The sequence below is a fragment of the Schistocerca cancellata genome, chromosome 1, assembly GCF_023864275.1.
Source record: "Schistocerca cancellata isolate TAMUIC-IGC-003103 chromosome 1, iqSchCanc2.1, whole genome shotgun sequence".
Classification (NCBI taxonomy): domain Eukaryota; kingdom Metazoa; phylum Arthropoda; class Insecta; order Orthoptera; family Acrididae; genus Schistocerca; species Schistocerca cancellata.
The window spans coordinates 640,229,380-640,246,404 of NC_064626.1; positions in this window are offsets into that span (position 1 = coordinate 640,229,380).

The following is a 17,025-nucleotide window of genomic DNA, read 5'->3' on the forward strand; positions in this document are numbered from 1 at the left end:
GATGTAGTCCTGTGGAACGGCTTGCCATGCCATTTCCACAAGCCGCCTCAGTTGGACCAGCGTTCGTGCTGGACGTGCAGACCGCGTGAGACGACGCTTCATCCAGTCCCAAACATGCTAAATGGGGGACAGATCCGGAGATCTTGCTGGCCACGGTAGTTGACTTACACCTTCTAGAGCACGTTGGGTGGCACGGGATACATGCGGACGTGCATTGTCCTGTTGGAACAGAAAGTTCCCTTGCCGGTCTAGGAATGGTAGAACGATGGGTTCGATGACGGTTTGGATGTACTGTGCACTATTCAGTGTCCCCTCGACGAACACCAGTGGTGTACGGCCAGTGTAGGAGATCGCTCCCCACACCATGATGCCGGGTGTTGGCCCTGTGTGCCTCGGTCGTATGCAGTCCTGATTGTGGCGCTCACCTGCACGGCGCCAAACACGCATACGACCATCATTGGCACCAAGGCAGAAGCGACTCTCATCGCTGAAGACGACACGTCTCCATTCGTCCCTCCATTCATGCCTGTCGCGACACCACTGGAGGCGGGCTGCACGATGTTGGGGCGTGAGCGGAAGACGGCCTAACGGTGTACGGGACCGTAGCCCAGCTTCATGGAGACGGTTGCGAATGGTCCTCGCCGATACCCCAGGAGCAACAGTGTCCCTAATTTGCTGGGAAGTGGCGGTGCGGTCCCCTACGGCACTGCGTAGGATCCTACGGTCTTGGCGGTGCATCCGTGCGTCGCTGCGGTCCGGTCCCAGGTCGACGGGCACGTGCACCTTCCGCCGACCACTGGCGACAACATCGATGTACTGTGGAGACCTCACGCCCCACGTGTTGAGCAATTCGGCGGTACGTCCACCCGGCCTCCCGCATGCCCACTATACGCCCTCGCTCAAAGTCCGTCAACTGCACATACGGTGCACGTCCACGCTGTCGCGGCATGCTACCAGTGTTGAAGACTGCGATGGAGCTCCGTATGCCACGGCAAACTGGCTGACACTGACGGCGGCGGTGCACAAATGCTGCGCAGCTAGCGCCATTCGAGGGCCAACACCGCGGTTCCTGGTGTGTCCGCTGTGCCGTGCGTGTGATCATTGCTTGTACAGCCCAATCGTAGTGTCCGGAGCAAGTATGGTGGGTCTGACACACCGGTGTCAATGTGTTCTTTTTTCCATTTCCAGGAGTGTAAGTTGAACAATGGAATATACTTTTCATATTAATTTCCTCGGCTAGTCAGTTCACTTTAAAGCAAAAAATCTTTAGTTATTAGTTACAATTGCGGCCCATACACGCGCGAGAGTATTTTTTCTTACATCCGTTAACCATTGTATTGTGGTCGGAGTCCTGGCTCTGGCTCTCGGCTATGGTACTGAAAATAAGAATCTTAAAGCTACGTATTTCTGCAACTTCGTGCGGCTGTGGATAAATTCTTCTAAGTTAATATCGCCACGTAATGGCGTCGTTGGCTGCATCGGCCGCTGCGATTGTTGAACTGTAAATTACTTGAATGCAGGTTAATTCAAGGAAGGCGGAAATGAAATCGGGATCACCTCTTACAAATTAAAAGTGCACAATAATATTAAATCAATATGTTATCTGCTTAATTCATACAAATATGCTTACATTTGCCAGCACTCGCAAGATGTCCGTCTACACGTAATCAAGACAAGAGAAGAAGTGAAGACGACTAAAAAATCTTGACGTCCCTTTAGATCATTTTGTTATATTTCTTTGCCCTCGAAACTTACACAGAGAAATTATTATAATACGGGTACATGATAAAAAAAATCTGTATCATTCAAGTTTTAAATGTCTCTTCTTTATAAATACCGTTTTTTAAGTCTTTTCGCACCGCTTCACTGGGGACGCTATATAGCACAGTATAACAAACAGTCTGTTAATGCTGACTGATATGAAACTTATCATTACTGATCTATACCAATTACTAAACAAAATAAAAAGTTCAATCTTCTGTATGACTATAATTTCACTGGGCGATGACAAACTTCCTTACTGATACCATCCCTTTACATAAAACTTTGCATGAGGCTGATATCACGTAAAGATTTTGCTGCCGTATGGCGAGGGTGTGGGCTATACGACGAAAAATTATTTGCTGAGCAAAATATTTCCAGCATTTTGCTGAAAATTGTTATGAGAGGTAGTTGAAACGAGCAGAAGTCATTATGGAGCCCAGTCGTTTCCCTTCCAACTCTGAAAGCGCTGTATCAGTAGTACACTGTCAGTCCAGGCAGTGATGGAGCTCTTTAGGCTAATTCAGCAAGAGTGTCTTAGCAAGTAATGGAAACGTCTGCACCCCTGTAAGTTACACCATATTGTAGGGAGCCGTTTGACGGGATTCTTGTAGGTAAATTGATTTTTGAGCACTCTAATGTGAAGTTCTCTTCAAATGCCTGATGAGTCTCTATAAACAAATTAGATACATGTGATGGTATTTAGTCTTCCCTAATGTCAATTACAGAATGTTTCACACACTACAGGAACGCAACTTCCGCGAATTGCGGGAACCGGTGCAAAGACAGGCGGGTTGTGTTCATCCAGTGACGGTCCGGTGGAGTGCTCTGAAGGGGTCGTAGGTGACGTATCTGTTTTAACCGAGGAAAATGTAGGTTAGATTACTCGTAGTTTTTGTACCATTCTGGGGAGATATTCAAGAATGCATAAAATGTCTTAAAGCAAGAGCACATAACAAAGATTTACAAATGAAAAGTATACGTCACTGTCGATTCCTGATGTCAATGTCGAGACTTCATATAAACTGAAAAATACTTTCATTTAACAGAGAGCAATAAATGTTACCAAAGTAATGTAAATGTATATGCTATGATGTGCGTAAGATAATTCTTAGCCTATTATGGTCACGAACCATCAAACAGGAACCAGTTTTCAGAGGTTACTTATGTTGGTTTCATTGCCGTAGTAATTTTTTGCACGATATTTGATGTTGTATAAGTATATCAACTGATTCCATAAGAACCTTTGTTAGGAGAGGAATTGCAAACGAGAAATCGTTATGCAATTGGGAACATCAGTAGCATTCTCCCAAAGAACTGCCTGCAAACTCACTCTGAAGCCTCACGGAGTAGAGCTACTGTGTCAACTGCTCACTTCACATACTGCTGCCAAACATATTTATTTCAGATCGCTATTGTAGTTTGTGCAGGGTGCAGAGACTGATCCCAAAACATAATACGAAAGTCAAATGAGCATCTGATACGAAAAATAAATCGGATACATTCCCCTAGTTGCATTTCATTTACGAGAAAGACTGAATTCTCGCCATAAGAAGCAAACATAGTGTACTGAATGAAAAGGCCTAGTTGCTTTTCAGAAATAGAACTGTGAAGTTAGGGAAGAATTAATGGTAAAATTTAATCTACATCTACATCTACATTTATACTCCGCAAGCCACCCAACGGTGTGTGGCGGAGGACACTTTACGTGCCACTGTCATTACCTCCCTTTCCTGTTCCAGTCGCGTATCGTTCGTGGGAAAAACGACTGTCTGAAAGCCTCCGTGCGTGCTCTAATCTCTCTAATTTTACATTCGTGATCTGCTCGGGAGGTATAAGTAGGGGGAAGCAATATATTCGATACCTCATCCAGAAACGCACCCTCTCGAAACCTGGCGAGCAAGCTACACCGCGATGCAGAGCGCCTCTCTTGCAGAGTCTGCCACTTGAGTTTGTTAAACATCTCCGTAACGCTATCACGGTTACCAAATAACCCTGTGACGAAACGCGCCGCTCTTCTTTGGATCTTCTCTATCTCCTCCGTCAACCCGATCTGGTACGGATCCCACACTGATGAGCAATACTCAAGTAGAGGTCGAACGAGTGTTTTGTAAGCCACCTCCTTTGTTGATGGACTACATTTTCTAAGGACTCTCCCAATGAATCTCAACCTGGTACCCGCCTTACCAACAATTAATTTTATATGATCATTCCACTTCAAATCGTTCCGGACGCATACTCCCAGATATTTTACAGAAGTAACTGCTACCAGTGTTTGTTCCGCTATCGTATAGTCATACAATAAAATCCTTATTTCTATGTATTCGTAATACATTACATTTGTCTATGTTAAGGGTCAGTTGCCACTCCCTGCACCAAGTGCCTATCCGCTGCAGATCTTCCTGCATTTCGCTACAATTTTCTAATGCTGCAACTTCTCTGTATACTACAGCATCATCCGCGAAAAGCCGCATGGAACTTCCGACACTATCTACTAGGTCATTTATATATATTGCGAAAAGCAATGGTCCAATAACACTCCCCTGTGGCACGCCATTGGTTGCTTTAACGTCTGTAGACGTCTCTCCATTGATAACAACATGCTGTGTTCTGTTTGCTAAAAACTCTTCAATCCAGTCACACAGCTGGTCTGATATCCCGTAGGCTCTTACTTTGTTTATCAGGCGACAGTGCGGAACTGTATCGAACGCCTTCCGGAAGTCAAGAAAAATAGCATCTACCTGGGAGCCTGTATCTAATATTTTCTGGGTCTCATGAACAAATAAAGCGAGTTGGGTCTCACACGATCGCTGTTTCCGGAATCCATGTTGATTCCTACATAGTAGATTCTTTGTTTCCAAAAACGACATGATACTCGAGCAAAAAACGTGTTCTAAAATTCTACAACAGATCGACGTCAGAGATATAGGTCTATAGTTTTGCGCATCTGCTCGACGACCCTTCTTGAAGACTGGGACTACCTGTGTTCTTTTCCAATCATTTGGAACCTTCCGTTCCTCTAGAGACTTGCGGTCCACGGCTGTTAGAAGGGGGGCAAGTTCTTTCGCGTACTCTGTGTAGAATCGAATTGGTATCCCGTCAGGTCTAGTGGACTTTCCTCTGTTGAGTGATTCCAGTTGCTTTTCTGTTCCTTGGACACTTATTTCGATGTCAGCCATTTTTTCGTTTGTGCGAGGATCTAGAGAAGGAACTGCAGTGCGGTCTTCCTCTGTGAAACAGCTTTGGAAAAAGGTGTTTAGTATTTCAGCTTTACGCGTGTCATCCTCTGTTTCAATGCCTTAATCATCCCGGAGTGTCTGGATACGCTGTTTCGAGCCACTTACTGATTTAACGTAAGACCAGAACTTCCTAGGATTTTCTGTCAAGTCGGTACATAGAATTTTACTTTCGAATTCACTGAACGCTTCTCGCATAGCCCTCCTTACGCTAACTTTGACATCGTTTAGCTTCTGTTTGTCTGAGAGGTTTTGGCTGCGTTTAAACTTGGAGTGAAGCTCTCTTTGCTTTCGCAGTAGTTTCCTAACTTTGTTGTTGTACCACTGTGGGTTTTTCCCGTCCCTCACAGTTTTACTCGGTACGTACCTGTCTAAAACGCATTTTACGATTGCCTTGAACTTTTTCCATAAACACTCAACATTGTCAGTGTCGGAACAGAAATTTCCGTTTTGATCTGTTAGGTAGTCTGAAATCTGCCTTCTATTACTCTTGCTAAACAGATAAACCTTCCTCCCTTTTTTATATTCCTATTAACTTCCATATTCAGGGATGCTGCAACGGCCTTATGATCACTGTTTCCCTGTTCTGCACATACAGAGTCGAAAAGTTCGAGTCTGTTTGTTATCAGTAGGTCCAAGATGTTATCTTCACGAGTCGGTTCTCTGTTTAATTGCTCGAGGTAATTTTCGGATAGTGCACTCAGTATAATGTCACTCGATGCTCTGTCCCTACCACCCGTCCTAAACATCTGAGTGTCCCAGTCTATATCTGGTAAATTGAAATCTCCACCTAAGACTATAACATGCAGAGAGAATTTATGTGTGATGTATTCCAAATTTTCTCTCAGTTGTTCTGCCACTAATGCTGCTGAGTCGGGAGGTCGGTAAAAGGAGCCAATTATTAACCTAGCTCGGTTGTTGAGTGTAACCTCCACCCGTAATAATTCACAGGAACTATCCACTTCTACTTCACTACAGGACAAACTACTACTAACAGCGACGAACACTACACCACCGGTTGCATGCAATCTATCCTTTCTAAACACCGTCTGTACCTTTGTAAAAATTTCGGCAGAATTTATCTTTGGCTTCAGCCAGCTTTCTGTACCTATAACGATAATCGGTGCTTTCTATCAGCGCTTGAAGTTCCGGTACTTTACCAACGCAGCTTCGACAGTTTACAATTACAATACCGATTGCTGCTTGGTCCCCGCATGTCCTGACTTTGCCCCGCACCCGCTGAGGCTGTTGCCCTTTTTGTACTTGCCCAAGGTCATCTAACCTAAAAAACCGCCCAGCCCACGCCACACAACCCCTGCTACCCGTGTAGCCGCTTGTTGCGTGTAGTGGACTCCTGACCTATCCAGCGGAACCCGAAACCCCACCACCCTATGGCGCAAGTCGAGGAATCTGCAGCCCACACGGTCGCAGAACCGTCTCAGCCTCTGATTCAGACCCTCCACTCGGCTCTGTACCAAAGGTCCGCAGTCAGTCCTGTCGACGATGCTGCAGATGGTGAGCTCTGCTTTCATCCCGCTAGCGAGACTGGCAGTCTTCACCAAATCAGATAGCCGCCGGAAGCCAGAGAGGATTTCCTCCGATCCATAGCGACACACATCATTGGTGCCGACATGAGCGACCACCTGCAGATGGGTGCACCCTGTACCCTTCATGGCATCCAAAAGGACCCTTTCCACATCTGGAATGACTCCCCCCGGTATGCACACGGAGTGCACATTGGTTTTCTTCCCCTCTCTTGCTGCCATATCACTAAGGGGCCCTATTACGCGCCTGACGTTGGAGCTCCCAACTACCAGTAAGCCCACCCTCTGCGACCGCCCGGATCTTGCAGACTGAGGGGCAACCTCTGGAACAGGACAAGCAGCCATGTCAGGCCGAAGATCAGTATCAGCCTGAGACAGAGCCTGAAACTGGTTCGTCAGACAAACTGGAGAGGCCTTCCGTTCAGCCCTCCGGAATGTCTTTCGTCCCCTGCCACACCTCGAGACGACCTCCCACTCTACCACAGGTGAGGGTTCAGCCTCAATGCGGGCAGTATCCCGGGCAACCACAGTCGTAGTTCGATCGGGGGATGCGTGGGACGAGCTGGCCGTCCCCGACAAACCCCCATCCGGACCCCCACAGTGATGCCCATTGGCAACAGCCTCAAGCAGTGTGACCGAAGCCAACAGTGCCTGAAGCTGGGAGCGAAGGGATGCCAACTCAGCCTGCATCCGAACACAGCAGTTGCAGTCCCTATCCATGCTAAAAACTGTTGTGCAAAGAACGTCTGAACTAATCTACAGAGAGCGCAAACAAATCGACACAAAATTTAAACGGTTATTAAAATACAAGATAGCCTAGTAAATGCAGTAATGCTGCTACTTGCGCACTGCTGACACACTGCTCGGCGGCGGAAGGAGACTACGCGATTTTACACTATTCAGGTACTAAAAACGCGATGCTACAATTCTCAAATACTATAATACGCCCGAAATTTATGAATTAAAAGATGCAAGTACCAAAAACACGCAAAGAAATTAAGAATTAAACTATGTAACAAATGAGTGAGCTAGGAGTATACGACTTGCTGCTGCAGCTGCTTATCCAACGGCGGCAGGGAGCACACTGACTGTGACCAACCGACACTGGCCGTTCAAAACAAAAACAGAAGACAAACGACTACGCGAATTTACACTATTCAGGTACTAAAACGCGATGCTACAACTCTCAAATACTATAATACGCCCGAAATTTATGAATTAAACAATGCAAGTACCAAAAACACGCAAAGAAATTAAGAATTAAACTATGTAACAAATGAGTGAGCTAGGAGTATACGACTTGCTGCTGCAGCTGCTTATCCAACGGCGGCAGGGAGCACACTCAAAAGAATGGTACATAAGAGCCAGCAAGAAAATTAACTACGCGACGAATAAAATACTCCCGCAAACAGTCCGGACATACAACAACGTTGTCTCTACCGCGGCTGTTCAACTTTGCTGCCAGGATGTGACACTAGCTTTGTTATGGTAGGCACAAAGCCGTTTCCCACTCGGCACAGAGGGCGCACTCATGTGGCTCAATGGTGCTTTTGCAAGCAACCAGCGACCTCATTATGTGCTGTTCTGGAAGTATAGCCAACTGATGTGACTGTAAAATGCCAGACTCCACGGTACCGGTTATTCAAGCAGGGAAAGAACAAGCACAGAAAGTAAAAATCTCCAGACATCATTTCGAGAATGGAAACCATATTCTTGTGCTCTACCAAAAACGAACTAAAATGGTTATTATGCTGCAACAAAAGTTGACAATTTATGTCATCTTTTGGCAAACTTTAACGTTTAAGACGGTCTAAACGACATGTAATTTATTGCAACAAATGTTAAATATCTAACTAATGTCGTGCAAGCAAGCCGGCAGTGTATGGCACATTATATCGGCAAAAAGAAAAATGTTAAACTATATCGTCTCACAAATTGTCTAGAAAAGAAAATGTTTTGTCTTTGCTGGCGATTTAACTGGTAAGAAGTTAACACAATCAAGAAACAAATTAAATTAGATGCAAAAACAGTGAATTAATGGTTCCTTTATTCTGACAATCTTGGAACATTTCGACAGGGTAAACATCTTACAACGTGAAGCGCTATTGATTCTGCCCGAGTTTTTCTGTTCTTCTTTCCAATTCTTATTGGAGCTGCTTTCATTAGGCTTCTCAATTTGTCTTCCACCCAATCTCTTAGTTTCTCTAAACCTTTTTCAGTAGCAGAAACTCGACTCTTCAATTATCTCAATCAGAAAGCTTTAGCAACTACAACTTTCAAAGAGAGTTCATAAAATATCTGCTAAAACAACAAGTATGTCTGCGCCTGTCCCGCGATCACCATTTGACCTCTTACAACTACGCACCGTTTTTCCGATCAGACCTTCCTCATTCGCCAAACACACTGGCTGGTTCAATCTATTTAAATTTCACTCCTTCACAACACACTACGTCAGAAAATATAACATTTTTACGCCAGTAATTATATTTTCTGTCAAATATTAGCCGTAAGCTGTGGCCGAGCTGTTCTAGGCGCTTCATTCCGGAACCGCGCTGCTGCTACGGTCGCTGGTTCAAATCCTGCCTCGGGCATAGGCGTATGTGATGTCCTTAGGTTAGTTCGGTTAAGTAGTTCTAAGTCTAGGGGCCTGATGACCTCAGATGTTTAAGTCCCATAATGCTTAGAGCCATTTGAACCATTTTGTCTAAGAATATCAATATTATTACTAGTAATAGTAGCAGTACGTAGTAGTAGTATCAACACTAGTATGAATTCCATCATTTCTTAGATAGTACTGTTATTCACATTGTTACTACACACACTCAAATACTGTATCACATCATGTTTAATCTGATTATTACCATGTCATTACTGTTTGTCGTTTTAAAAGTGTTGTCATTTTAAGTAACTAAGATACAAGAACTATTGTGTGCGTATAGGTCCGATCCGGTAAAGGTCAGAGCCCGAAGGCCCCAATCTAATAACGTTACATAAATAAACAAAAATATTCATTCGTATATCTTTCTTTCTTTTCGCATACATGTTCTGTAGTTTGGTTTACTGCTTCGGTTCTCGAAATGTAGATATGTAGTGGGCAGAGCTCCCACTACACCTACACCAGAGACCTCAAACTAAGTATCTGGTTACTGCAATGGCAGTTTATGTCGATGCAACAAAGGTTCTAGGCTCCATACATCGATCGCCTATGAGTTTTGTTCAAATCAAATTGCGTAGATTGTCACATTACCTTCGTTGCTTAGTCAGTGGACGTAAGTCCTAAGTGCGCGGATCCCTTGGTTGACTATACAGCGTGAAGAAAAATTCACGCACTCGGACTTCGAAGCGTGATTCCCCACATACCAGCAATATAGAAAGTCTTTCAAAAAATTTCGTCCTACGTATATTTCCGGCAGTAAGTGGATGATAAAGATTGGCAATCCGGCAACACCTTAAAAAAAATAAATGGCTCTGAGCACTAGGGGACTTAACTGCTACGGTCATCAGTCCCCTAGAACTACTTAAACCTAACTAACCTAAGGACAGCACACAACACCCAGCCGCACGAGGCAGAGAAAATCCTTGACCCCGCCGGGAATCGAACCCGGGAACCCGGGCGTGGGAAGCGAGAACGCTACCGCACGACCACGAGATGCGGGCTGGCAATACCTTAATCACATGTACTATAATTACCTGTGTCAGTAGGTAGTACTACTGCTGGGCAATTGGTGCCGTGGATGGCGTCTTGGGATAGCACGCAGGAAGTCGAGAGTTCGATTGTGGGTCGAGATGTACTTTTTTATTTGCCATTTCCGTTATGCCATATAATACTGTAGTGTACAACATTTCTTAATCCATACTTATGCGACATTTGCATTGTACAGTAGCCGCGCGGGGTAGCCGCGCTAAGCCCTCTTGTCACGGTCCGCGATGCTCCCCGTCGGAGGTTCGAGTCCTTCCTCGGGCATGGGTGCGTGTGTCGTCCTTAGCGTAAGTTAAAGTTAGATTGAGTAGTGTGTAGTCTTAGGGACCGATGACCTCAGCAGTTTGGTCCCATAGGACCTTACCACAAATTTCCATTTTCCATAGTACAGTATTTTGTAACGGTGAATGGAACAAGAACGTCTTCAGACAAGTCAGATATAGACATCTGAAACAAATTACCTCCATCGCTACAAAAACAATATCAATTTCGAGATACTAAAGATGAGTGCACAGTTAAATAATTCAACATCTGCAAGTCACATACTATATGCAGTACTCCCGCTCAGATTTAACACATTAGCAACCAGTGACAATAATCATTTCCATAGTAATGACCGCATGACTTTACAGAAGAATACGTCGTCCTCAGAGCAGATGCTCAAAGTGATCCCCTGCATGTCCAAATATTGCGGGTCTCACTCGATCGTACCGCTCTGGACGTTTTGCAAGATGGCTGCATACACAGATACAATAGCCGCATGAACACGCGCTATAAGTTCTTCCACATGTTTCGCCGGAGTAGTATCAACGTTCTTCTTAAAGTGTACTCACAAAAATAAATGTAGGGGATTTAGGTCAGCTGAATGCGGAGGCCATTTAACTGGGCTTCCCCATCCGAGCCACTTCCGCGGAAATGTTACATCTAAACACCGTCGCACATTAATTCCAAAGCGTACAGGTTCACCATCGTGTTGGAACTATAACTTATGCCGAACATTAATGGAACATCTTCCAGTGAGTCAGGCATATAGTTTGAGAGGAACGCATATTACCTTCGTACAGTCAACCGTTCAGGCAATAGGTAGGAATCCAAATCCTCTCTCCCAATGTTTCTACCAAGACGTCGATGTCAAAGTGAATTTGGTACCCACGGTCGCAGGTGACGAGCGCGCATGCAGATTAAACATCATTTTTCCCAGCGAGCTACTCAATCTAACGCGCATCACCTCTCTTACAGTTTTTGTTTAGCATGATACATCCCGACAATGCTAAATGTGAAATGTTTGTTTTAGAATTACACTGCTCTCTTAACGATAATGGAGTGATGTTTCCACATTTCCATCTATAATAGTAGTTAAAATCGCAATAACAATAATAATACTAACACATGGAAATACTTATTAACCGGCACGCACTTACCAGACTCGATGCTGAAAGGCATAGTTAGTGGTTCCATGGTAATAATACATAAGTGGTAACCAAGTTTGGAAATTACTTGTAAAACGCTTTGCTAGCCCTGCAGCGACTTAATGCCCTAATAAAATGTAATAGATCACACCGTGGCAACATTAATAGTTGGTACTAATCATTGGGACCATTGCGGAGGGTACACAGAAATCAGGTTTGGAATCCAGTAGCTGCAGTGGTGCGAAATCATTTGCGTCCGCGACATGCAAAAGGCTTCTTTAAAAGTTGACCAATAAAAACGATCGTACTTCCGTTTCTGTGTTCGTAGTATGTAAGTGCAAATGTTCTGCAGAAGTCGCATTACAATCGCTGTATGACGATTAAGTCACGAGATACCGCACCACGCAGACTACATTTAGCAAATAAAAACAAATACGCCTCGACCCAGAATCGAACCATCGACCTCGTACATGCTAACCCAAAATGCTATCCGCTGCACGAACTGCACAGCACTAATCCTACACGCTAACAGAGATTATAGTATTGCCAGATCGCTAATCTTTAACACCCATTTAATACGGAAAATACACTGAAGAGGCAAAGAAACTGGTACACCTAATATCGTGTAGGGCCCCGCGAGCACGCATAAGTGCAGCAACGCGGATTGGCATGGACTCGAATGATGTTTGAAGTCGTGCTGGAGGGAACTAACACTATGAATCCTCCAACGCTGACCGTAAATCCATAAGAGTACGACGGGGTGAAGATCTCTTCTGAACAGCACTTTGCAAGGCATCCTATATATGCTCAATAGTGTTCGTGTCTGGAAGTTTGGTGGCCAGTGGAAGTGTTTAAACTCACAAGAGTGTTCCTGGAGCTGTTCCTGGAGCCACTCTGTAGCAATTCTGGACGTTTGGGGTGTCGCGTTGTCCTGTTGGAATTGCCCAAGTTCGTCCGAATGCGCAAGTGACATAAATGTATGCAGGTGGACAGGATGCTTACATACGTGTCACCTGTCAGAGTAGTACCTAGAAATATCAATCCAACTGCACACGCCCCACACCATTAAAGAGCTCCAACAGCTTTAACAGTCCCCTGCTGACACGCAGGGTCCATGGATTCATGAGGTTGTCTCCATTTTAAACGAGACTCGTCCGACCAGGCAACATGTTTCCAATCATCAACTATCCAGTGTCTGAGTTGACGATCCCAGGTGAGGCGTGAAGCTTGTGTTGTGCAGTCACGAGTTGGGCCTTTGCTCCGAAAGCCCATATCGATGATGTTTCGTTAAATGGTTCACACGCTGACACTTGTTGATGGCCCAGCATTGAAATCTGCAGCTATTTGAGGAAGGTTTGCACTTCCGTCACGTTCAATCATTCTCTTCAGTCGTCGTTGGTCACGTTCTAGCAGGTTTTTTCTCCGTCCGCAGAGATGTCGGAGATTTGATGTTTTACCGGATACCTCATATTCACGGTGCCCTCGTGAAAGTAAAATACCCTCTTCTTCGCTACCTCGAGGATATTGTGTCCCATCGCTCGTGCGCCGACTATAACAACACGTTCAAAGTCACTTAAATCTTGATAACCTGCCATTGTAGCAGCAGTAACCGATCTAATAACTGCGCCACACCCTTGTTATCTTATATAGGTGTTGCCGTACTCTGCCTGTTTACATATCTCTTTATGTGAATGCGCCTGCCTGTACCAGTTTTTTTGGTGCTTCAGTGTATGAGCAGAACGAAATTTTGTAAGAGAAATTCTTGTATTGCTAGTATGTGAGGAATAGTGCTGCGAAGTTCGAGTGATGATGATGATGTTTGGTTTGTGGGGCGCTCAACTGCGTGGTTATCAGCGCCCGTACAATTTCCCAACCTTTGCTCAGTCCAATTTCGCCACTTTCCTGGATGATGATGAAATGATGAGGACAACACAAACACCCAGTCATCTCGAGGCAGGTGAAAATCCCTGACCCCGCCGGGAATCGAACCCGGGACCCCGCGTTCGGGAAGCGAGAACGCTACCACGAGACCACGAGCGGCGGACGCGAAGTTCGAGTGCGCTAATTTTTCTTCACTCTATATGTGCTGATGGCGCGTTCAGCTTTCCGGTCCCATTCCAGGTAGCGCTCTCACAATACACCTCCATCGCCTATTGCGTGGAGTACCTGCACTTTTTAGAAGGTGTCGCAGAGATGTTAGTCTCAGTTCTCTGTCGGTGTTTTGTATCGGCTGCTGGCGGATGAAAAATTGGTTACCTATTCCAGGACACCACAGAAAGTTCTGTAACTTGAATCGAGGCACTTCACGAAGAAATATGAGCTGATGACAGTGTTAAGGCGTCACGAGATCGGCCATGTGCCTCACAGGAATAGTGGTAGTCTAATATTAGTAGTAGATACAGTTTGATGTGATAGAAGTTTTGCCCTTTACAATAGTACAAAAAGCTACAGTGACCGTAAAATTGTTAATCACAGCGGACAAAGATCAGTTTCACGCAGGACACTCATTTTAGTACAATAAGACACTGCATCTGGCCATGACAACGACGATGAAGAGAGTATCTTCAAGTACACCATATCGATTTCGAGGTACTCAGTGATGATAACAGTCCGTAGATCTACCAATCTGCCAAAATGCACAGACATTTTATATGGGATCAAGACGGGATGGTGCAGTAAGACAGTTGGGGTGCGGTAGGGTTTGTAAGCATTCGTTAAACCAGGAGAAGAGCGTGCAGTGTTTTCAACATGGATGGTGTCATTTTGGAAGACGGGAGTGTCCACATTGTATTTGGCATGAAGACATAAATGAAAGAACAACACTTGGACAGCGAGAATGTTTAAATAAATACCGTGGTTAATGTTCACGGTTACTTGGATGAGTGGGCATAAACATACTGGACTACTTCAAAATTATTAAAATCGTGACTCATCGGATCAGATCATATCAGTGATTTGCTGTTGTTCGGTTTACTGAAGACGTGCAGCTTCATGGGCTATTGTGAGCAACGGCCTATGCAGGTCACCCCAAATGTCCACACTGACTGAGATGGACCTGTATTCAGTAACAGCAGAATATCTCATTGTGTTTCAAAGCGATTGTCACTGACAGGGCGTGGCATCCGACACTGGACCCTTTCACTTAGGAACTTCAACATTACGAGTCCTCGTTTTTAAACATTTAAATGAACGTCTAATTAACTGATTTAGTGCCTGAATAAATACAAAGCATACCAAATATTCCTATTATGAAGCCTGACACAGTTAAAATGAACAGTGACACAATTAACAGACATGGGAAGTATCGATATAAGGCTCAATATCTTCTGCATCAATTACTCCTACCACAAAGTTCTGTGAGCGTTTGACACTATAACATCTCCGCATTTCTTATATCCTTAAAAATAATGCTTGGCCACTGCACACAACGGAAACTCGTACCAATTAAGCTAACATCTTAGTAATGCAGCTATTTACATTTATTACTTTACGTTCACATAATCATACGGGAGTTGCAGGACATACGGGTTCTCAAAATGTAAGTCAAATTGAGAACATAAAGCTTGAATTTAATGCAATCAAATTAACAACCTGCTGTGAATAGTATAGAGCAAAGTTGTGAAAATTGTAGCTTACTAATATGCAATTGCTCTAAGGTCAGTGGGACTCACATTCAACTGAATGATTGCAGTACGCAAAATGTATATGACTTCCTCATCTGGGCAGTTCGCATAAGCAAAATAAACCGTACAAATGTTGAAAGTAGAAAACTGAGCATACAAATGACTTAAATATGGGCTGTCCAGAAGATGGGTTGAGCAACTGAGTAAAGCGATGGAGTTCCACTCAGCTCCAGACGAGAGCCGGGAAGAGGATTATCTTCTCCCCAAAACGCTCCCCATTTCCCAAGCTCGACTTGGAGCAGAAATTGAATGCCAGTATTAATCTGACGAAGAAACACGTTCCGTTTTCTACGCAGTGTCAGCACTGCTTGCACCGCGTCAGGTGGCGTCCTTGCCTGTGGCAAGCGGATTAGTATCGGCAGCTGTCCACAATTAGCATTTCGGGAAACGGGACCGCTTGTGCGAAAACTGCTGGCTACGTAGAACGCACCCGTCACCTACTATTGAGACACTGTCAAAAGCATTCAGCCTTCTGTCTATAAATCGAATAGTTGCCACTATTGCAAGCTCACACAGTTAAAAATCGCGTAATAGTGACAAAACTGAAATAAAATTGCAAAGCGATATGTGACAGGTATGTCACAATTTTCTATGCCGTTTACATGGCTAGATGGCTACACATTCCTTGTAGACACGTTGGACATTCCACGTTGGTTAACCGAAAAATAGGACAACTTCATACACTGTGGTCATTGGCTCTTCCAAACACTCCCGTCACTCTATCATATCTCTGTGTTGCACAATATTGCTGTTGTCATTCCATACAATCCACTGATACATGCACACTACTTTCTTTCCATTACCTACGCCTTGTCATTTCTGTACGATCTACAGCGTCAGAAATGTGAGTGTAATATTTTGTACAAAGGGATTATTTTTTTTGTGTTAGTACATATAAATTTAGTAGTTCCCGTTACGAAAAAATTAATATCAACTGTCTTTAGTAGCAACATGTGAATGTTTTTATTATTATCTATTTCTCAGATGCTAGGTAGTAACTGTTGTACTTTATCAGTAACCATTATTTGCTCTTAGTCACTTTAATGGTACTTGATAGAAGGCAAAAAGTGTTCAAAGAGAGAGAGTAATTGACACACAGCTGGTGATGTTTGTTAACTACAAAATCCATTCATATTATAAAATTTATGTATGTGTATATGTATGCGTATGTGTGTGTATGTATATATCACATCGCCTCCTAAACCACTGGACCAATCTCACTCTGACTTGGTACGCTTATACCTTACTGCCAGGCTACACGTAGGGAGTAAGAATCACCTACCTATGAAATGATGGCATGGGGGGTAGGGGGTTGTAAAAGAAGCGTAGCGTGTCATACGTGAATTCGGAAATTCCTGGATTTTAATCATAGAATATGTGAGAACAAAAGCACTTAGCAATTTGTAACAAATTTTACGCGTAACTTCAAACCATTACGAACTTTTATCTCGATTACATCCACTGAAAAATAAGGAAAGGAGAAATATTTGTCGCTTAGTACTTTTCCTCTGTTCATGCAGTGAAAGTACCGCACGAGGAATGACATAATTTATTACTTATTTACTACCACTTGTATTCGCGACACATTATACAGACAGTACCCACATATGCCACGGAATGCAAGGGCAAGATCATATCACTGTACGGTACATGGTTGAGAGGATATGGCGTCTTAAACAATGAGATGTGAGA